Source organism: Scyliorhinus torazame, chromosome 20 (assembly GCF_047496885.1).
Source record: "Scyliorhinus torazame isolate Kashiwa2021f chromosome 20, sScyTor2.1, whole genome shotgun sequence".
NCBI lineage: Eukaryota > Metazoa > Chordata > Chondrichthyes > Carcharhiniformes > Scyliorhinidae > Scyliorhinus > Scyliorhinus torazame.
The window spans coordinates 75,245,108-75,267,762 of NC_092726.1; positions in this window are offsets into that span (position 1 = coordinate 75,245,108).

The window sequence follows — 22,655 nt, forward strand, 5'->3', positions numbered from 1 at the left end:
TCACTGTCTGCAAAATTCTCTACTTGCCTGGCTTTCTTCCGTGAAATTATATGTTGTTGGACGTTCTACTGGCTTAATATCGTCTCCTGCATGCATTGTCAGAAATCCACTCCAATTCAATCTTTCACTCTATGACCACACCGGTTAATTTTTGGGAAGTTGAAATTTCCCGCTATCGCGACGCATTACTTTTACACTTCTCTGACATTTGTCAACACATCTACTCTTCTATATTTATTGGACTATTAGGGGCCAATAGAACACTCCAAACACTGTGAGTGCGCCTTTATTGTTTTTAGGCTCGACCGATATGACTTCAGTTGACGAGCCTTCTAAGATACAGTTCCTCCTTACTGCGGTAACTGATTCCCTGCTCAAAATATCGACCTCTCCTCCTCTTTTACCTCCTTCTCCATCTGGCATGATTCTGTATCCTGGAATATTCAGCTGTCAAGCCTGTACCTATCTCAACCATGTCTCAGTGGCATCACTGCTATCATACCACATTTGGGGCCGACGTGGATAGCACTGTGGCTTCACAGCGCCGGGGTCCCAGGTTCGATTTCCCGCCGGGTCACTGTCTGTGCGGAGTCTGCACGTTCTCCCCGTGTCTGCGTGGGTTTCCTCCGTGTGCTCCGGTTTCCTACCAGTCCAAAGACGTGCAGGTGAGGTGGATTGGCCATGATAAATTGCACTTAGTGTCCAAAAGAATAGGTTAGCAGGGGTGATTGGTTTATGGGGAGAGGGTGGAAGTGAGGGCTTCAGTGGGCCAATTAGATAGGTGCAGAATCGATGTGCCGAATGGCCTCCTTCTGCACTGTATCTTCTATGTTCTATGATTATACCGTCAGGTTTCAAACCACTAACAGTAAAATAAAAAAAACGATTCTACCTTGACAAAGCCCATTGGGACTTAACAATCTCTGCCTTCTTGACTCGCATGAGCTTTCTTATAATTTTGGATGTACATCTGTCTCTGCTGAACCTCTCAGGATCCCAGCCCGTTGACAAGTTAGTTGAAATCCTCCCCAACTGCGTTATCAGCCTTCCTAACAGCAGTAACAAATCTCCCTCCAAGGACACCTGTCACATTAGTTTACGGGGATGGGGTGGAAGTGAGGGCTTAAGTGGGTCGGTGCAGACTCGAAATGCCGAATGACCTCCTTCTGCACTGTATGTTACATTATATACCGCCTGCCTGTTCCCCTTACAATTGAATCCCCGACCATTATAGCCCTGCCATTCTTCCCCCTCCCCTCGGGTGCAGCAGACACACCCAGGCTGCGACTGCTTTCCACCTGACAGTATCTAAAACGTATACCTGTGTGAAAGATGGTTGGCACAGTGAACATCTGCACTGCCTGCCTTCCTCTACTCTATGTCCTGGTTACCCTTTCTGCCTTTCAATCCCCGCCTGTTGTGTGCCCACCTCACTGAACGGCTATTCATGAGTTGCCTAGCATCAGGGGTGCTTCACAGTGTATCCACGCTCAGCTCCAGCTGATAATGATGGGCAGCACAGTAGCACAGTTGTTAGCACGGTTGGTTCATAGCTCCAGGGTCCCAGTTCCAACTCCCAGCGGTGTCACTCTCTGTTCGGAGTCTGCATGCTCTCTCTGCGTCTGCGTGGGGTTCCTCCGGGGGCTCCGGTTTCCTCCCACAGTCCAAAGATGTGAGGGTTTTGTGAATTGGCTATACTAAATTGTCCTTAGTGTTCAAAAAATATTAAGTGGGAGTTACTGGGTTATGGGAATACTGTAGACACGTGGGCTTCAGAAGGCCGCTCTGTTAAGGGCCGGTGCAGACTCGAGGGGCCGAAAGGCCTCCTGATGCATTGTAAATTCTATGATTCTATGATTACAGCTCTGAAATGCGGTTATCCAGTAGCCGCAGTTGGACACACTTCATGTACACGTGGTCACCAGAGACAACTGTATCTTCCACGACTTACCACATAGGACAGGAGGAGCCTATAACGGGTGATAGCTCCCCTGCCATGACTACCTCAGTCCCTTTGTTTGCCCTTTTTTAACAGAAAATTATGTTGATATCAGACTATTATTAACTTACCTCACTTACGCGAACGTTATTTCCCTAACCCTACTGTGTTCAGTTATGTTGCTTTATTATAGTAGCCCTGACTTGCAATAATTTGGGCTGTTACTCAGTTCATCCCGTCTTCCAGTAGGTCACACATTTTAAACTCCAGACTGCTTAACTGTGACGCTGATTGCGAGTTCACTGAGAACAAGAATCTGACCTTGACATCAAGGCAGAAACTGACTGCTTATTGGATCAATAAATATTACAGTCACTGGGATTCAGGGGAAAGCTCTCCTCTGGTTGGTCATACTTGGCACAAATGAAGATAACTCTGCTGGTTGGAGGTCAAGCACCTCAACTCCCGGACATCACTGCATGAGTTCCTTAGGGTAGTGTGCTAGGCCCAGCCATCTACAGCTGCATCATCAATGACCCACCTTCCATCATCAGGTCAGAAGTGGGATGATTTTTCGGATGACTGCACAATGTTCAGCACCACTCACGACTCCTCAGATCATATAATTTACAGAGCAGAAGGAGGCCATTCGGCCCATCGAGTCTGCACCGGCTCTTAGAAAGAGCACCCTACCCAAGGTCAATACCTCCACCCTATCCCCATAACCCAGTAACCCCACCCAACATTAAGGGCAATTTTGGACATTAAGGGCAATTTATCATGGCCAATCCACCTAACCTGCACATCTTTGGACTATGGGAGGAAACCGGAGCACCCGGAGGAAACCCATGCACACACGGGGAGGATGTGCAGACTCCGCACAGACAGTGACCCAAGCCGGAATCGAACCTGGGACCCTGGAGCTGTGAAGCAATTGTGCTATCCACAAGGCTACCATGCTGCCCGTATTGCCCGATAATGGAGCTGATCATGTCCAAATGCAGTAAGACCTAGAAAAGATCCAAGCTTGCGCTGACAGGTGGCAAGTTACATTCGCACCACGCAAGTACCAGACACGTTCGGCAAACGTGTCTAACCGTCGCTCCTTGTTTTCCAACCGCATTGCCATCGCTGAATCCGAAACAAACAACATCTGGAATTAACATTGATCAGAAAATGAACTGGACTAGCCAAGTTAATGCTATGGGTACCAGATAAGACCTATGGCTCGGAATCCTTCGTCGAGTAACTTACCAACTGACCCCCCCCCCCCCAAGGTTTCTGTTTGCTGACGTTGAATAATAATAGCTGAAATATCGCCTGACAATCCATACTCTGCCTGTCCCAAACCCGCAATCTCGGTAAACGCAAACATCGGGGAAGGCGATTGGGCGGAGAATCAGTCGTGTCGCTTGTGGTCTCAAAAATCGGCAAACAGGCGTCATGGCCGATGAGGGAGAGAGGAGGTAGGGCATGCAGGGCCGCGACGTTGTGCTGCCTAGTCTGCCACAGGCAAGGTTGGCAGGTGGGTGACGTCTATCAGACTCGGGAGCCTCAGCCGATGGTGACAGGATGGGACCGGGGTATCCAGACATTGATCAACATTGCCGCGGGCTGGGAGGTAGCAATATTGCTCCTCACCCCACTAACACGGTTGTGCGTCCTGACACAGACTGCATGGTTGCATCGACCCCACAATCCTGCATCACATCGTCCACTCACCAGCTCCAACACTCCATCCCTCTACCCACATCACTCACCATCCATCGTGCTAACTTCCCCCCCCCCCACCCAAAACAGCTGCCACTCTCTGGCTGGGCACCACGTCGCTCACACATGCGCAGCACCCTCAGTAGCCCCTTCACCACTGCAGCCCCTATAGTAGCCTCAGTAGACCACTGGTATCGTAGCGGCAGCCAATGGTACTCCTGGGAGCAAGGACGATTGCCAGTGCCAGAGGCCCGCACGGCGCCGGGCAACAATGGCAGTATGCGAGCAGAGGGCAGACTGCCAGGCGGAATGGCAGGGGGTGGGTGCGGAGAACGGGGGAGAGGGCATGCGCGGCAATGTCTGAAACACAGATCGGGAGCTTTTGGACCTGGTTTGCCACGGGGATATGCACTATTCGAGCATGTCTTACTTCCGTCTTAAACATGCGTTGTACTTCGGAATCCTGCCAGGAATGGTCGCCTTCATTATAGTCAACAGAGCCGCTTCGCGTGCACTGAGTCTGCTCGGGGAGAATCCTGCAGCAGCAGCGCCTGCCCCCGATCAACAGGAGCCAGCCAGTGAGGGTGTAGAGCAAGCGACCAACAGGTCGAATAGGAGGAGGGAACAAGCGCCGCATGTGTCATCGCGTGTACCGGCAGTGCTGTAATTCTAGGACCTGCTCGGCTGCGGACGCCGTTGAAAACATCGGCAGAGCATGAGGGAAGTGTGACAGATATGACCGATCATTGCGCCACATGCACTGCCTGGGAATGGGGAGGGTTAAAGGGCAGCGTGATTTACACAGTGGTTACCACTGCTGTCTAACAGCACCAGGGACCCGGGTCCTACTCCGACCTCGGTCCCTTGGCTGTGTGGACTTCGCTCAGTCTCTCCGTGTCTGGTGGGTTTCTACGAGTGCTCCGCACTCCTCCCACAGTCCAAATATATGCAGGTTAGTTGAATTGGCATGCCAAATAGCCCTTTAGGTTGGGTTTTCAGGAATAGGGCGGAATTTGTAAAGATTACCCTATCAAGGAGGTTCTCGAAGGACACATACATGCCGCCCATTACCACCTGGGTGCACAGCATCTCCACGCTGGTGGCGAATTCCGTGCCCGTGTGTAGTGGAGGGCTCAGTCCACATTGGCAAGGATGTATTGTTCTTTCGATGGGTCGGTTCATACTTGATGGACCGAATGGACTCATTTTGAACTATAGACATTTATTAGGCTCCTGCTCCTGGAGGCCGACAAGTTGATGTTGGCCCTGAACCTTTACGCCCCATGTCGTTCCAGGTGCTGAGTGACGATCTGTCTGGAACCTCACAGAGCTCAGTGCACAGATCAGCCGCGCTGACCCGGAGGACCTATATCACCAGTCGGCACATTGCATCCATTTCAATGTGTACTGAGCCCTCCACTATGCCCGGGCATCGGAGTTCGCCACAATCGTGATCGCCGGCATGCATGTGTCCTACGAGCACCGTCATCGACAGGCCAATCTTCACAACCAAAGGAGGTGCCACTCGCTGAACGTGCTGCTGATGTGGGACCATCACAAGCACAACATGCACGGCTGCGCCAGATACCCGGGCAGTGAGCACGTTGCATTCATCCAGGCAGACCCGACGTTTCCTGCCCTTTTCAAGGCGCACGCCAGACTCATGGGTTAGCTCCTGGGTGACGGGGATATCCTCTGCGGCTGTAGCTGATGACGCATAATAGGAGGCCACAACAATGAGACCCACTACAATGACGTCAACGCAGCACCATGAACGTCATTGAGCGGACTTCAGCTCCTGAAGGTGCAGTTCTGTTGCATGATCGCTCTGGAGGGGCCCTGTAGCATTGCGCTATTTGAATAGCCCACATCGGGTGGTCAGCTGCATCCTCCAGTACATAGCACAGCAGTGGGGCGACCTGCTGGAGGAGGAGGATGAACGCCATGAACTACGATGAGGATGATGTGGAGCAGGATGAGGATGGTGGGATATGGGACCCGGGAAGGCACAGGGGCTGGGCAACGTGTGCGGCTGGGCTGACGCGCACGTGATGCTGTCATCTCCTCTTCATTGACCTGTTGATTCCCAAATTTCTTTCTCTGTCAGTCTGGCCTCAATAAAAGTTGAGATGGATTCGCACGTAAAAAGAAGTTATTTATTTAGTTTGCAAGCTTGATTCATTTCATAGAAACATAAGAGACATCCAGTTTCCTCTATCCCAGAAAGCGAATGAACAAAGAAACAAAGGGATCTCTGCAAATCAATTCAAATGGTATCAAGTTTCACATACTCGACGCCCATAGGTCAGCCTATATCCCTCCTGACCTGTTTGATCTATTCTGATTGGCTCACTTCCAATCCCTTTCTCTGGCCCCTATCAATGCAGCATCACTCTCATAGACACACCTCTTCCTGCTTTTTCCATGCGGTCTCAAATCCCTTTGTCCCTAACTGCCAGAATCAAAGTGGCTTATTTCTACATTACATTAACTAGTATCTCTAAAGTAACTATTTTATATCACATTCGTCTTTCCCTCCTTTTATCATTCCATGATAACCGAACTATCCAATCCATAGCTACGGTTCCTCATCTAAAATATCCGTCGCTGCATTTCCAATTCCTGTCTTAGCCCCACTTCATCTGCCTCACCCTCATGGATTTTAACAGTTAATTGTTTTTTTCTGTGATTGGGGCGGTGATCTGATCCAGTGCACCCCGCATTCTACCCATCACACATTTAAGGATGGCCAGGCCCACACAGATGCAGCCGATAGCTACCACTAGATACATGGCCATATTTATCAACCAGTCCTTCCATCCTCCAAATCCCCAGTTACCCCAAGAGCCAGGATCCTGCATCCCGTTCAAGTGATCCCGTATGCGATCCATAAATTTAGTGATGTTAGCGGTCAAGTCCTGAACTCCCATGATACACTTGCCCTGTACTATGGCGCATACCCCACCCTCACGGGCCAGAAGATAGTCAAGAGCATACCGGTTCTGCATTGCAAACAACCGTAGCTGAGACAACTCCTTGGTTATTGCCCCGAGGGCTCCCAAGGTTTCATTTCCCAAGATGGTAAGGCCGCAAATAAAATAATTCCGATCACTGACAGCCAAGTCAGCCCCCACACCTCCCAGTTTATCCAACTTTGAAATGCCATTCGGGCCGCCCAGCAATGCGGAAAGCCCTAGTCCTAACAGTGTTATGAGAGACATTCGCCCAGCCACAGAGGAGCTGGAGGCCGGCTCTCAATGGAACGCAAGTGGTGTTGTAACAAACGCATTGGCCAGACGCCTGGGTGATATGGCACCTCCTGTCCGTACAGGTGGGAAACAGACATTTTATATTTGTGTCCACCTCTACCAGCAAACAGCCATATCCTTCACTGCTGAAGCAATTCTCGTACGACCGGGAATCCCTATTGGGAGTGAAGTGGCTAGGTATGTGCGCCCTCCACCGTCGCAGCCTATCGTACTGTGAATGGGAATTATCCCGAGGAAGGGGAAGGCAAATAGCCGGTGGTGCTGAACCCGGATCATAAGGAAGAGTGACTTGCTCGGGCGGTGGCTCGGAATGCTGACAATGAACCACCGTTTGGGGAGTGCCCCAAAGCGGTGAAACAGAAAATAACCTAGACACCGCTGCGGGGTTTGGGTAGCAGACAACCCGTCCCTGGCCATACAGACGTTGGTAAATCTGGTAGAAGAGATTCATACTACCCGGGTTTTCCTCAGTTTGGCCTTTAATTAACTTAAGTGTATCTCCCGGTAACCTACGTTCCAGCTGTACTTCCCTTCTCATACGCCCCGTCCTCTCTCTAGTCCCTTTCTCTTTCTCATAGCCTCTTCCTACACTCTTCTGACAGCCTGATTTTACCTTTATTGTACCACTCTTAACACATCCAAAATCAAATTTACATGTATTCCAAAAACAAGGCAATGTCCATATAATGTTCCCTTCCCATCGCCGGGACCGGTGCAACTGCTTCATTACTCCTGCATTCTCCTTAACTTTGATGACCTTCCATGAGTCGATACCATGTCCTCGTATATGGGGGCAGCGAAGAACATCACCTTTGCATAGGTGATGTATCCTTGTAGATTGGTTGGGGCTACACAGATACATAATATTCCCCTTTTCCATGTCCATCGCCAATAACACGCCAAGCGAAGTGAGGCCAAATATCAGACAGACGATGCGTAGCCACTCCATCATGCTCCACACCTGTAAAATAGCACTGGAGAAGGGAGGCAGGTTAGTATCCGACCTTTTACAGTAGTGGAGATGGACTCAATTTACAGTGATGGAGGTGGACCCAAGCACTTCGCCCCTCCACTTTAACTGCTGTGGGGGTGGTAAGGAGAACTTGGAAGGGCCCGTCCCATCGCGGCTCCGACCCCTTCCTAGTCCAATTTTTGACCATGACATAACTACCGGGCTGGACTGAAAGTAAGCTAGGTACTGGGGGCAATGGCTGGTGAGCCGCGCGGACCTGGCCATGGAGTTCCTTGAGCACTTGCGTGAGGGCTAGAACATAGGCGGTCATTTCTTCAGTCATCTGATGAAACTGAACCAGTCTGGGAACCTGCAAGCTCCAGGGAGTTCTAAGAGGCCTGCCATAAAGAATCTCGGCGGGAGAGAGCCGGGCCGGTCCCGCAGGTGTAACCCGCAGCTGGAAGAGGGCAACGGGGAGCAACTTAAGCCATGTCAGTCCCGTGTCTGCTCTTAATTTAGCCAATTTAGTTTTGAGGGTCTGATTGTGTCTCTCAACCAACCCGGCTGCCTGCGGTCTGTAAGCACAGTGTAACTGTTGGCGTATGCCCAACTGGGAGCAAAACTCCTTGTTAATTTGTCCAATAAAATGAGGCCCTTTATCAGAACTTAACTGAGCTGGTATACCGTACCGGGGAATGATTTCCCTCATCAAGACTTTAACCACAGTAGCAGCTTTATTATCGATAGTCGGATACGCCTCGACCCATCTGCTGAACACATCCATAATGACCAAAACATATTTGTAACATTGACACCTTTCCAACTCAATGTAATCCATTTGGAGCGTCTCAAAGGGACCACTGGGCAACGGGGTTTGCCCCTTCCCACAAGGGATACATTTTCCGGTGTTATATTGCTGACAAATCAAACACCGATTACTGATACTTTGGGCCAACCCCTGCATTTTAGGGTGCCACCAAGTGTCCAGCAACAAATCAATAGTCCCTCGAGCCCCACAATGAGTTGCAAAGTGTACACATTCAATGACCCATAAAGTCAGCACATCAGACATACAAGTCTGATGTGCTGGCGTGGTCCATAAAGAGGAAACAGAATCATATGTACAACCTAACCGTTTCCATATTTGTTTATCACTCTCAGGAGCGTCCTCCTGTAACCTTATGACGTCTTGGATGGTTGGCATTGACTTGTCAGAAGCAGACATATTTATAGTAGATCGTTTAGTCTGACTTAACATCTTAGGCACCATCACTTGCTGAATTTGCGCGGCTGTTCGCGCTGCACGATCTGCTCGTTCATTACCAACGTCGACTGGGGTTGTACCATTCGTGTGGGCAGCGCATTTAATAACGGAAATCTGCGCTGGCATAAGGAGGGCCTGCAGTAGGTCATTAACTAAACCCCGGTGGGATATTTGACCACACATAATCATGTCAGGTTGTTCTGGCGAAATGCCACTCAAATCGCCCCTTATTGTGGTAGTTTCCTGAATCAAGGCTAAACATTCTTGACCAGGCGCGTCCTCATGGACAGGGGGACCACTAAGAAAACAGGCTGGATTGATAGTGGTACAGTATTTAAATGTCAGACGTGGATTGTTCAAAAGGTATATCTCATACCTATTCTGACGAGCTGCGGTAAGATGCTGACCATTCGCCCCATATCCCTGGCATGGTACTGGTCATGGACCTGACGTGTAATATGAGGGCTTACCGAAGCTGACTGTGGCCATAAATGTGGTGATATTGTAACAAAATCGGCTGTACCTTCTTTTCCCGTGACTGTGGCTGTAACCTTGACTGGCCATTCGGTCTCAAGTAATGGCCGGTATTTGTCCTCCAACTCCCTGTTTCGTCCAGTTCTGTCATAGGCCAGGGTAACGTGATGCAGTAACTGTTCAACGTCTAACGTCCACCACTGGGGGGTGATAGAAATATAGCACTGTTGTCTCATCCTCCTCTTCGCTGATCCACCCACCCAAAGTCACTATATTGGGGCTCCTGCTGGTAAACTACCATTTCTGCCGCTTGTTGGGGTCGCAGATCATCCTTTTTCATTACATACTCAGTCTTAACCTTTGTAACTGAGCCTCCTTCTTGGCCTACACCCTCCTTCCAGTAAAATCTGACTGTCCTTGCCATCTGGGAAGGGTCGTTCTCTGTCCAATTCATGTTATTACATTTCACAGCAGTAACCACAGAAGGTGGTAGGCAATGCATTAACATAGCACAGTATTGAGGGGAATTCTGACCATTTTGATACAGCAAATCGCCTGACTGCCCCCGGTAGATTTCATTAAAACGCTCCAGAAATTCCTCTGGCTCTTCAGTCTTCCTAGATTTTAGGTCTAAGATAACAGAAAGATTTATGGGCCTTTGAAATGTGCTATTCAACGCATTCAAGATCTGTGTCCTTCTTTTCTCTATTTGCTCTTTTTTTTAAAACTTAAAAATGTTTGAATATTCAAATTGAATTACTGCAACTTGCAAGCTTAGCTCTGATCTCAACTCAGAACTAAATTTACAATTTGCTTAACACAAACTTGTATAACATTTAGAACTTAATTATTTCTTTATCTTAACAATTTTTCTTTTAACAAGTTTTTTTCTTTTACATACACATAAGTATTAGCAAAATCAACTATCATCTCCAGATTGACACTTTTTAGAATGGTGTCCATGATCTTCTTTAAGTTTCTATTAATCTCCAGATAAAATGAGATAAACCTTATTTCAAGTAAGTAAAACTTAAGATTCTGGCAATTTCAATCAATTGCTTTCGAAAATAATAACTTTTATCAAAGAGGTGGAGAAACCCACTGGTTTCCTTTAATTAATTCAAAACGTAACTTTGCTGGTGTTCACTGACTCAAAGGAAAGGTATCCGATTACACTACAGACTAGTGCTGTTATCTCAAAGCCTGAGTGAGAAGCACTGTCTGTTTTCAACTTCGCCTGCTGCTGTTAACCCTTTGAGAGACTTCTGCTTCAACCAATATGCAGCATTCCTCACAATCTCAACTAGACCTCGGAACTGCGTTTTTCGCCAATACAGTCCAAGGAGACAATTTTAGCTTAATCAACTATATATTTAAAACACTCACACATAGAGTTGAACCATCTTCAGATTTAAAAACAGTTATACTGGACTGAACCTTCATCTACTGAAGTCCCATCAGCCCCTGAACCCATATAATAGACTGAACCTTCATTACTGAAGCCACATCAGCCTCTGAACCCTTATACTTGGAATTGAATCATCATTTGAGATGTCCCATCAACCCAAAACCCTAACCCAAGCCGAAACAACAATATGAAATCCCATCAATTAAATTGCTAATCCCCAGACTGACCTGTGATTTCGTCGAGGCGGTCTTTCTGTGCCAACCGCGAGTGACCAGACTAATCAGACGATAAGAAGAGGGGAACAATCAATGCGCGGTCGTTTTCCAGTTCTACATTGAGGGCCCTTTGTTCCCCATCCTCCTGTTCATAATCAGTCTAATTCTGATTTCGCAGTTGGATCAGGACCGCCCTGAGAAATCCCGGTTTTCGGCACCAAATGTTGATTCCCAAATTTCTTTCTCTGTCAATCTGGCCTCAATAAAAGTTGAGATGGATTCGCACGTAAAAAGAAGTTATTTATTTAGCTTGCAAGCTTGATTCATTTCATAGAAACATAAGAGACATCCAGTTTCCTATATCCCAGAAAGCGAATGAACAAAGAAACAAAGGGATCTCTGCAAATCAATTCAAATGGTATCAAGTTTCACATACTCGACGCCCATAGGTCAGCCTATATCCCTCCTGACCTGTTTGATCTATTCTGATTGGCTCACTTCCAATCCCTTTCTCTGGCCCCTATCAATGCAGCATAACTCTCATAGACACACCTCTTCCTGCTTTTTCCGTGCGATCTCAAATCCCTTTGTCCCTAACTGCCAGAATCAAAGTGGCTTATTTCTACATTACATTAACTAGTATCTCTAAAATAACTATTTTATATCACATTCGGCTGACCGACTCGGTGTCCTAGCCAGCGGCATGGACACACCATACCATCGCCACAGCCCCTGGATAACAGGCTCGACTTCTCAGTTGTTTCCCCGTCCTTCTCTTCAGATGTAAGACTGGAAAGACTGACGGGCCTCCCCTTCCTGTTCCGGTGTAACAGACTCGAGGAACTCAATTGCCTCACCCTACAACTGTTCTGGTATACTACTCCTCCTCCTCCTGTTCTGGGGTCACAGGCTCGAGAGACTGAATGGCCTCCTCCTCCTCCTATTGTGGGGGTCACAGGCTCGAGGGACTGAATGGCCTCCTCCTCCTCCTATTGTGGGGGTCACAGGCTCGAGGGACTGAATGGCCTCCTCCTACTCCTCCTGTTCTGGGATCACAGGATCGAGGGACTGAATGGCCTCCTCCTCCTCCTTCTGTTCTGGGGTCACAGGCTCGAGGGACTGAATGGCCTCCTCCTCCTGTTCTGGGGGTCACAGGCTCGACGGACTGAATGGCCTCCTCCTCCTGTTCTGGTGTAACAGACTCGAGGGGCTGAATGGCCTCCTCCTGCTCTGGTGTAACAGACTCGAGGGGCTGAATGGCCTCCTCCTGCTCTGGTGTAACAGACTCGAGGGGCTGAATGGCCTCCTCCTGCTCTGGTGTAATCGACTCGAGGAGCTGAATGGCCTCCTCCCACACTGCTGCGGTGTAACAATGTGGAGGATTGTTGACTCAGGTTGATATGTGGTGCTCAGGGTGTCAGTGTAGTGCTCAGTGTCGTTGTCACCGCTTCCAGCTCCCACTGGCTAACAGTCTAACTATTGCAGCAGGAGATGTGAGTGTGGAAGCCTCTCCCGTCAGTGCGGTGCCTCCTCATGAATAAATCCCGTTTAGAAGATCCCAGTGGTGACTTTCCTGAACTGGGCACCTCCCAGACCCAGGCTCAGCTACAGGGGAGTCGGAGGAGGCCTTGCACTCTGACATGTGCATTGCTGTGCCAGTGACATGTGGTTACAACACGGTATCCTCGACCCAGTCCCCAGCTACAGGTGAATGATCACACTGCCTTGTGGGTGTCTCGGGAGGTAAGGCAGAGGGAGTAATTTCATGACAGAAAATCCGGAGTGAATTCCTGTCGGTGGCGATCTGATATCTATCAGGTAGCTTTCTGACAACTCTGCATCAGAGCTGGTACCAAACAGCACTGATTTCACCCTTTCCTGTGAACAATACTAGCTATGGCCACAGAGAGATCCTGATGCTTGGGCTACTCAGATTCTCCAGACTATTTACCCAGGTCTGTACCCTGGAGAGGTCACTCCAGCTCTGTCGTTCCCGATGGCACAACACAGCAAGAAGCAGTTGTCGGTTATAAACTCTCACTCGATTGGCACAGAGCTAGAACACCAGGGGTTGCTGTTGCCAATGGGAGAATGTATCAGCTATAGTCCATAATCCCTAGTCCATCAGCGGCCTACATGTTTCAATTGATTACTGAAGCTCATGGAGGCCTCTCTTAACAGACAGGTTGTTAATCTTTGTACCAGGCAAGACAAACTCTACAAAAACATCACTAGCTGAAATAAGGACCCTGTGTCCTGGCCTGACCAATGACCTTCGGCAGGTTGTTGATGTGTACAGGACAGCTGCTGAGAATAAATTTACAAGGCTCAATTTGGTCATTACTGAATGTAAGAAGCATGAGCCGCACAATGTGTATCCCGTAAAGGGAAACACGACACGTTCTTGTACAGAGGAAAATCCTAGAGGGAACAAATGGGAATTCAGCCGGTTTCACTGCAAAACAAATTACTCTAATCGGGATGAGTGAACCTCCATAGAAATCTCATAGCGATTTCTAAATCGTCACTTGTAATCAAGCCACTGTCCAGTTATCCTGATCTGTATCTATGTCCCAACACTTACACCCAGATGTGAAAGATCAATGCTGAGAGACATTTAATGCCATTACCAGAAGAATTCCCAGCTCTTATTGACTGGACTGTCTCGGGATCTTCACCCCAAGTGTGGGTATCCGCGACACAACTTGGCAACGTGCACAGTGCAGCGGGGAATCAGTAAGATAATCGTAAGTTGAAATAGATTGCTGCAGTTCGGCCGTTACAGTAGAGACTCCGTGAGGAACAGCTACATCTAAACCAGGGCATGCCACATGGTGTCCTGGAGACATCTTAGATCACACCCCACACCCCACACCCCAGCTAGACATCATTACCAGGCACAGCATCCTCAACAGTGCCCTCGTCACTTGCAGCTATTACAGCGCTCACTGTGATACTGACAACTCCCTGGTGTGGAGCAAGGTCAGGCTTCAGCCAAGAAAACTCTAAGAAGAAACGCATCCTCCAGTCAGCACTTATCATTCCATTGAGTCCGAAAGGACGCCGGTCATCCCCAAGAGTCTTTCGGACAATGCCGAAGGACAGAGTCTGGTGTCAAAGTGGGATTATGTACACAACACCATTTATAACTGTAGCCTCATTGCATACTGGCAACGAGTCAGGGGAATGCTGACAGCTTTCAGGAATATTGAACTGAAATGGGGCCAGTTACTATAACCAAGAGGAGAGGCCCTATTAAATAAAAAAACGTCCCCAGCAAAATTGAGTTATTTTTTCAGGGCTATCAAAATGAAATCTCAGCAAATTGATTCGCAATGCACCAATCAATACTCGTTAAAATATCGCAACAAAGGGCATCACAGTTGTGTAGTGGTTAGCACTGCTGCCTTACCGTATCGAGGTCCCAGGTTCGATCCCGGCTCAGGGTTCCTGTCCGAGTGGAGTATGAACATTCTTCCCGTGTTTGCGTGGTTTCGCACCCATAACCCAAAGGATGTGCAGGGCAGGTGGATTGGCCAGGCCAAATTGACCCTTAATTGGAAAAAAATGAATTGGGGCCTCTAAAATATAAAAGAAGAAAGGAACGAAAAACCTTCGCAACAACAACCAATATGCTGCTGAATCCTGGGGGTTTATAGATATGTATGAAGTAATCAAGGGCCATATGGGTCAAACAGTAACTAATCAGCCCTTTGAAGAGATCATCATCATTGAACGGAGCAGTGCAATTTATTGGTGTGTGCAGAACTACCTCAAATCGGGGATCGTTGTGACTGAAGACCTTCTCATCGCCCTTCCATACTTCCCTCTAAAGGGGTTGGTGGGTATCATTGTGCTCAAAAGGACCATTGGCCATCTTTCCAATGGGAAATCCCAGGATATGATGGAATTCCAGCCGAACTCATCAACAGTGCAATTCCAGAATTACTGCGGCATTTCAATTCACATTGGTGTCGCTGCTGGGAGGAAAGATTGATGATTCAAGACATCAGTGATGTAAAAATGGCCACTGTGTACAAATAAAAGCAGATGGCACCGACTGGAAGAATTACCAAGACATCTAACGGTCAGCTTAGACATGGTGGGCCGAAGGGCCTGCTTTTGCGCTGCGTGAGTCTGTGAATCTCTCCATGACTCTAGCTCCTTGTTGGTTATTGTGAGGCAGGTCTTTGCTCGGTTAATCTGACAAGATGGCCTACCCTGGTATCACACATCTACCCTGAGTCTAAGTGAGGACTCAGAGTTGCCAGATCGATAGTTACATAGATGCAAAGAAGAAAGGAGCAGGAGGCGGCCTTCTGGCCCGTCGAGCCTGCTGCACCATTCATCACGATCATGGTAGATCATCTAACTCAGTAGCCCAATCCTGCTTTCTCCCCATATCTTTTGAGCCCATTCGCCCCAAGTGCTATATCGAGCCACCTCTTGAATATATTCAATGGCCAAAACTGCACACGTTTGGTATGTTGCCTCCCAGGTGCAAGGGTACGTGATGTCTCGGGTCGTGTTTTCCGGGTCCTTAAGGGGGAGGGGAAGCAGCCCCAAGTCGTGGTCCACATTGACACTAACGACATATGTAGGAAAGGGGACAAGGATGTCAGGCAGGTTTTCAGGGAGCTACGATGGAAGCTCAGAACGAGAACAAACAGAGTTGTTATCTCTGGGTTGTTGCCCGTGCCACGTAATAGTGAGATGAGGAATAGGGAGAGAGAGCAATTAAACACGTGGCTACAGGGATGGTGCAGACGGGAGGGGTTCAGATTTCTGGATAACTGGGGCTCTTTCTGGGGAAGGTTGTATCTCTACAGACAGGATGTTCTGCATCTGAACCTGAGGGGCACAAATATCCTGGGGGGGGGGGGAGATTTGTTAGTGCTCTTTGGGGGGGGGGGGGGGGTTAAACTAATGCAGCAGGGGCATGGAAACCTGGATTGTAGTTTTAGGGTAAGGGATAATGAGAGTATAGAGGGCAGGAGCACAGATTCGACGTCGCAGGAGGGGGCCAGTGTTCAGGTAGGTGGTTTGAAGTGTGTCTATTTCAATGCCAGGAGCATACGAAATAAGGTAGGGGAACTGGCAGCATGGGTTGGTACCTGGGACCTCGATGTTGTGGCCATTTCGGAGACATGGATAGAGCAGCGACAGGAATGGATGTTGCAGGTTTCGGGGTTTAGGTGTTTTAGTAAGCTCAGAGAAGGAGGCAAAAGAGGGGAATGTGTGGCTCTGCTAGTCAAGAACATTATTACGGTGGCGGAGAGGATGCTAGATGGGGAGCCATCTTCCGAGGTAGTATGGGCTGAGGTTAGAAACAGGAAAGGAGAGGTCACCCTGTTGGGAGTTTTCTATAGGCCTCCAAATAGTTCTAGGGATGTAGAGGAAAGGATGGCGAGGATGATCGTGGATAAGAGCGAAAGTAACAGGGTAGTTATTATGGGAGACTTTAACTTTCCAAATATTGACTGGAAAATATATAGTTCGAGTACATTAGATGGGTCGTTTTTTGTACAGTGTGTGCAGGAGGGTTTCCTGACACAATATGTTGACAGGCCAACAAGAAGCGAGGCCACGTTGGATTTGGTTTTGGGTCATGAACCAGGCCAGGTGTTGGATTTGGACGTAGGAGAGCACTTTGGGGATAGTGACCAGAATTCGGTGGCGTTTACGTTAATGATGGAAAGGGACAAGTATACACCGCAGAGCAAGAGTTATAGCTGGGGGAAGGGCAATTATGATGCCATTAGGCGTGACTTGGGGGGGGGGGGGATAAGGTGGAGAAGTAGGCTGCAAGTGTTGGGCACACTGGATAAGTGGAGCTTGTTCAAGGATCAGCTACTGCGTGTTCTTGATAAGTATGTACCGGTCAGGCAGGGAGGAAGGCGTAGAGCGAGGGAACCGTGGTTTACCAAAGAAGTGGAATCTCTTGTTAAGAGGAAGAAGGAGGCCTATGTGAAGATGCGGTGTGAAGTTTCAGTTGGGGCGATTGATAGTTACAAGGTAGCGAGGAAGGATCTAATAAGAGAGAGCTAAGACAAGCAAGGAGGGGACATGAGAAGTATTTGGCAGGTAGGATCAAGGAAAACTCAAAAGCTTTCTATAGGTATGGCAGGAATAAAAGAATGACTAGGGAAAGAGTAGGACCAGTCAAGGACAGGAATGGGAAGTTGTGCGTGGAGTCTTAAGAGATAGGAGAGATACTAAATGAATAATTTTCGTCAGTATTCACTCAGGAAAACGATAATGTTGTGGAGGAGAATGCTGAGACCCAGGCTATTAGAATAGATGGCATTGGGGTACGTAGGGAAGAGGTGTTGGCAATTCTGGACAGGCTGAACATAGATAAGTCCCCGGGGCCTGGTGGGATTTATTCTAGGATTCTCTGGGAGGCCAGGGAAGAGATTGCTGGACCTTTGGCTTTGAGTTTTATGTCATCATTGGCTCCAGGAATAGTGCCAGAGGACTGGAGGATAGCAAATGTGGTCCCTTTGTTCAAAAATGGGAGCAGAGACAACCCCGGCAACTATAGACCGGTGAGCCTCACGTCTGTAGTGGGGAAAGTCTTGGAGGGGATCATCTAGATAGGAATAATATGATCAGGGATAGTCAGCATGGCTTTGTGAAGGGTAGGTCATGCCTGACAAACCTTATCGAGTTCTTTGAGAAGGTGACTGAACAGGTAGACGAGGGTACAGCAGTTGATGTGGTCTATATGGATTTCAGTAAAGCGTTTGATAAGTTTTCCCCACGGTAGGCTATTGCAGAAAATACGGAGGCTGGGGATTGAGGGAGATTTAGAGATGTGGATCAGAAAGTGGCTCGCTCAAAGAAGACAGAGGGTGGTAGTTGATGGGAAATGTTCAGAATGGAGTTCAGTTACAAGTGGCGTACCACAAGGATCTGTTCTGGGGCCGTTGCTGTTTGTCATTTTTATCAATGACCTAGAGGAAGGCGCAGAAGGGTGGGTGCGTAAATTTGCAGACGATACTAAAGTCGGTGGTGTTGTCGACAGTGTGGAAGGATGTAGCAGGTTACAGAGGGATATAGATAAGCTGCAGAGCTGGGCTGAGAGGTGGCAAATGGAGTTTAATGTAGAGAAATGTGAGGTGATTCACTTTGGAAGGAATAACAGGAATGCGGAATATTTGGCTAATGGTAAAATGCTTGGAAGTATGGATGACAAGAGGGATCTAGGTCTCCATGTACATAGATCCCTGAAAGTTGCCACCCAGGTTGATAGGGCTGTGAAGAAGGCCTATGGAGTGTTGGCCTTTATTGGTAGAGAGATTGAGTTCCGGAGTGAGGGGGTCATGTTGCAGATGTACACAACTCTGGTACGGCCGCATTTGGAGTATTGCGTACAGTTCTGGTCACCGCATTATAGGAAGGACGTGGAGTCTTTGGAGCGGGTGCAGAGGAAATTTACCTGGATGTTGCCTGGTACGGAGGGAAAATCTTATGAGGAAAGGCTGATGGACTTGAGGTTGTTTTCGTTAAAGAGAAGAAGGTTAAGAGGAGACTTAATAGAGGCATACAAAATGATCAGGGGTTTAGATAGGGTGGACAGTGAGAGCCTTCTCCCGCGGATGGATATGGCTGGCACGAGGGGACATAGCTTTAAACTGAGGGGTGATAGATATAGGACAGAGGTCAGAGGTATGTTCTTTACGCAAAGAGTAGTGAGGCCGTGGAATGCCCTACCTGCAACAGTGGTGAACTCGCCAACACTGAGGGCATTTAAAAGTTTATTGGATAAACATATGGATGATAAGGGCATCGTGTAGGTTAGATGGCTTTTGTTTCGGTGCAACTTCGTCGGCCGAAGGGCCTGTACTGCGCTGTATCGTTCTATGTTCTATGTTCTAATATTTTAGGTGTGGCCTCACCAATGCCCTGTATTACTGCAACAACTGATCCCTGCTCCTGTACTCGAAACCTCTCACAATGAAGGCCAACATACCATTTGCCTTCTTTACCTGCTACTGCACCTGCATGCTTATCTTCAGCAACTTGTGCACAAGGACCTCCAGGTCCCTCTGCCCACTCCACTCTCCCAATTTATAACAATCCAGATAGTAATCTGCTTTCCTGTTTTTTTTCCAAAGTGAATTACCTCACATTTATGCAGATTATACTGCATCTTTCATTGATTTGCTCACGCCCCCGACCTGTCCAGATCATGCTGTAGGATCCCTGCATCCTCGTCACAGTTCACCCTCCCACCTAACTTGGTAGCATCTGCAAACTTTGAGATGTTACATTTTGTTCCCTCGTCCAAAAAATTAATACATTTTGTGAATAGCTGAGGTCCACTCACCGATCCCTGCGGCACCCTACGAGTTCTCGCCTGCCAATTTGAAAAGGACCCATTAATTCCGACTCTTTGTTTCCTCTCTGCCAACCAGTTTTCTGTACACATTCAAACACTTCCGACAATCTCATGCGCTTTAATCCAGCACAATAATCTTACTTGAGATGTTGTCAAACGCCTTCTGAAAGCGCAAATATACCACACCGACTGGCTCCCCCTTATGAACTGTAGTAGTCACATCTTCAAAGAATTCCAACAGATTTATCAAGCATGATTTCTCCTTCATAAATCTATACTGACTCTGACTGATCCTGCCACTGCTTTCGAAATGTTCCGCTGTAAAGTCCTTGCGAACGGATTCAAGAAGTTTTCCCACTACCGATGTTAGGATTCCGGGTCTATTTCCATTTTTTTTCTCCACCCCATTTTTTGAATATTGGGCTGACGTGAGCTACTCTCCAATCTGCTGGGAGAGATCAAGAGTATATTGAATCCCGCAAGGTGACCTCCAATGCATTCAGTGTTTCCAGAGCCACCCCCTTAAGCACTCTGGGATGCATATTATCAGACCTTGGGATTGATCCGCCTTCAATACCATCAATTTTCCCAGCACAATTTCTCTACTAATATTGATCTCCCTCAGTTCTTCACTCTCACTAAACCTTTCATTTTCCAACTTTTCCGGATATCTTATTTGTGTCCTCTTTTGTGAAGACAGAACCAAAGTATGTATTCAATTTCTCAGCCATGTATTTGGCCCTTGTTATACATTCCACTGTTTCTGTCTGTTGAGGGCCGACATTTGTCTTTACGAATCTCTTTCTCTTCAAGTATCTATAGAATTATCTTAGTGTCAGTCTTTATGTTCCCTGCAATCTTCCTTTAGTACTGTACTTTCCCCTTCTTAATCAATTCCTTGATCCGTCTTTGCTAAATTCTAAACTGTTCCCAATCCTCAGACCTATTATATTTCTTGGCCAATCTATATGCTTCTTTCTAGGATCTGAAACTCTTTCTAATTTCCAGTGTAAGCCATGGATTGGCCCTCGAACGCATTTCGCTTTTGTGCCAGAAAGGAGTAAACAGTTGCTGCAGTTTCTCCATGCTGCCCTTGAATGTTTTCCATTGTCTATCCACTGTAATCCCTTTGAGAAACTCTACCCAAACTGACAAGGCCTACTTAGGCGTCATAACTTCATTGTTATGTTTATTAAGATTCAGAACTCTAGTCTCTGAATCGACTCCTTCACTATCCATCTTGATAAAAAAATGTCATCATATTATCGGCGCTCATCCCCAAGGGGTCACGTACAGTAAGATTGGCAATGATTCCCTTCTCATTACACAGCACTCAGTCGAAGCTGGCCTGCTCTGTCGGTGGTTCCTTCACATATTGGTCAGGAAACCATCCCATAAACACTCCCGGAATTTCTCGTCAGCGGCATTGTGGCTAATTTGATTTGCCCAGTCTATATGCAGATGCAACTCGCCCATGATTACTGATCTTCCCTTTCTACATGCATCTCTAATTTCGTGTTTTATGCCATTACTAACATCCCCACTGCAGTTTGGGCGTCTATATAGACACCCACTGATGTTATTTGCCCCTTGGCATTTCTCAACTCCTCCCATACAGACACCAAATCCTCAGAGCTAATTTCCATTCTCACTATTGTGTCAATTTCCTCCGTAAAGAGCAGTGCCACGTCACCATGTTTTCACTTATGCCTGTCCTTTGTAAATACTGACTACCCTGGGACATACAGTTCCCATCCCTGCTCAGCCTACAGCCATGTGACGGCATTATTTTCTCACGTCGACAGTTACAGGGGAAGTTCCGTCATCAACACAGAGCTCTCCACATTGTGTCCATAGACCTCGCCAAAGCCTTCGACTTTGTTAGCAGAGACAGACTTTTTAAACTCCTGCGGGAAAAAGGCTTCCGCCTGGACACTTGGCGTCAGTTCTTCTTTCCACAGGAACTTACAAAATGTCGTCAGTGACAATGCAGCATCGCCGGAGACTTCCACCATCAGTAACGGGGTAAATCAGGGCTGTGACTTGGTGCTCACTCACGTCACATATTGTTCTACATGCTGCTATTGTACACGTTTGACAAGACAAATGACGTTATCCACCCATATGACAGAGCCGACAACAATCTATTCAACCTCGGAATACTGCACAGCAAATTAAAAATGTGTCAGTCCCTGTTAATGAGTTTTTGTTTGCTGCTGACACTGCGCTGACATCACATACTGAAATTCACTTACAATACATGTAAATCGACTCAGCTGGGACGGCAGGGAGTAAGGATTGACAGTCTGATAGACTGTAAATAAGGCTGAAAATTGATCCTGATTGGAGACGGTACTTAGGAATGCCTCACTTTTTGAGCAGTGTGATTGGTACAAGAAGTCAGGAAGTTTGCGAAGAAAGCGCAGGACAATAAGGAATGTCTTGGAGACAGAAATGAGAGCCTGCGTGTGGTAATCTGTGTGTGAGCGTGTGGGTATATGCGTGTGTGTGCCCGGATGTGCGCATGCAAATATGTGTTTATGCTTCTGTATGTGGGTGATTTTATGTGGTTGCTGGTCTGTGAGTTGCTGTGTGTGTGTGTTGGAGAGAGACAGAGTGTTTTTGTGGAGGTGTATGTGTGGCGGTGTGTTTGGATGTGTGCGAGTGTATGTGGGTGATTGTGTGTGCGTGCGTATGTCGGTGTGCAAGTGAGTGTGTGTGGCTATGTGTTACTGTCCTTGAAGCCTGTGTGAGAAGGTAAGTATGGGTCCATAAAATAATAATATTAATAATCGCTTATTGTCACAAACAGACTTCAATGAAGTTACTGTGAAAAGCCCCTAGTCGCCACATTCCCGCGCCTGTTCGGGGAGGCCGGTACAGAATTGAAGCCGCGCTGCGGGCATTGTGCTGCATTCCAAGCCAGCTGTAAGTCAAACAGCGCGGGTTCAATCCCAGTACCGGGAATATGTGCGTCTGAGAGCGAGAATCTGAGTGTGTGTGGGTATATTTTTTAAGTGTGACTCTGTGGGCATGTGTATGAGAGTGCGTGTGCGTGTGTGTGAGAGAGAGTATGTTTT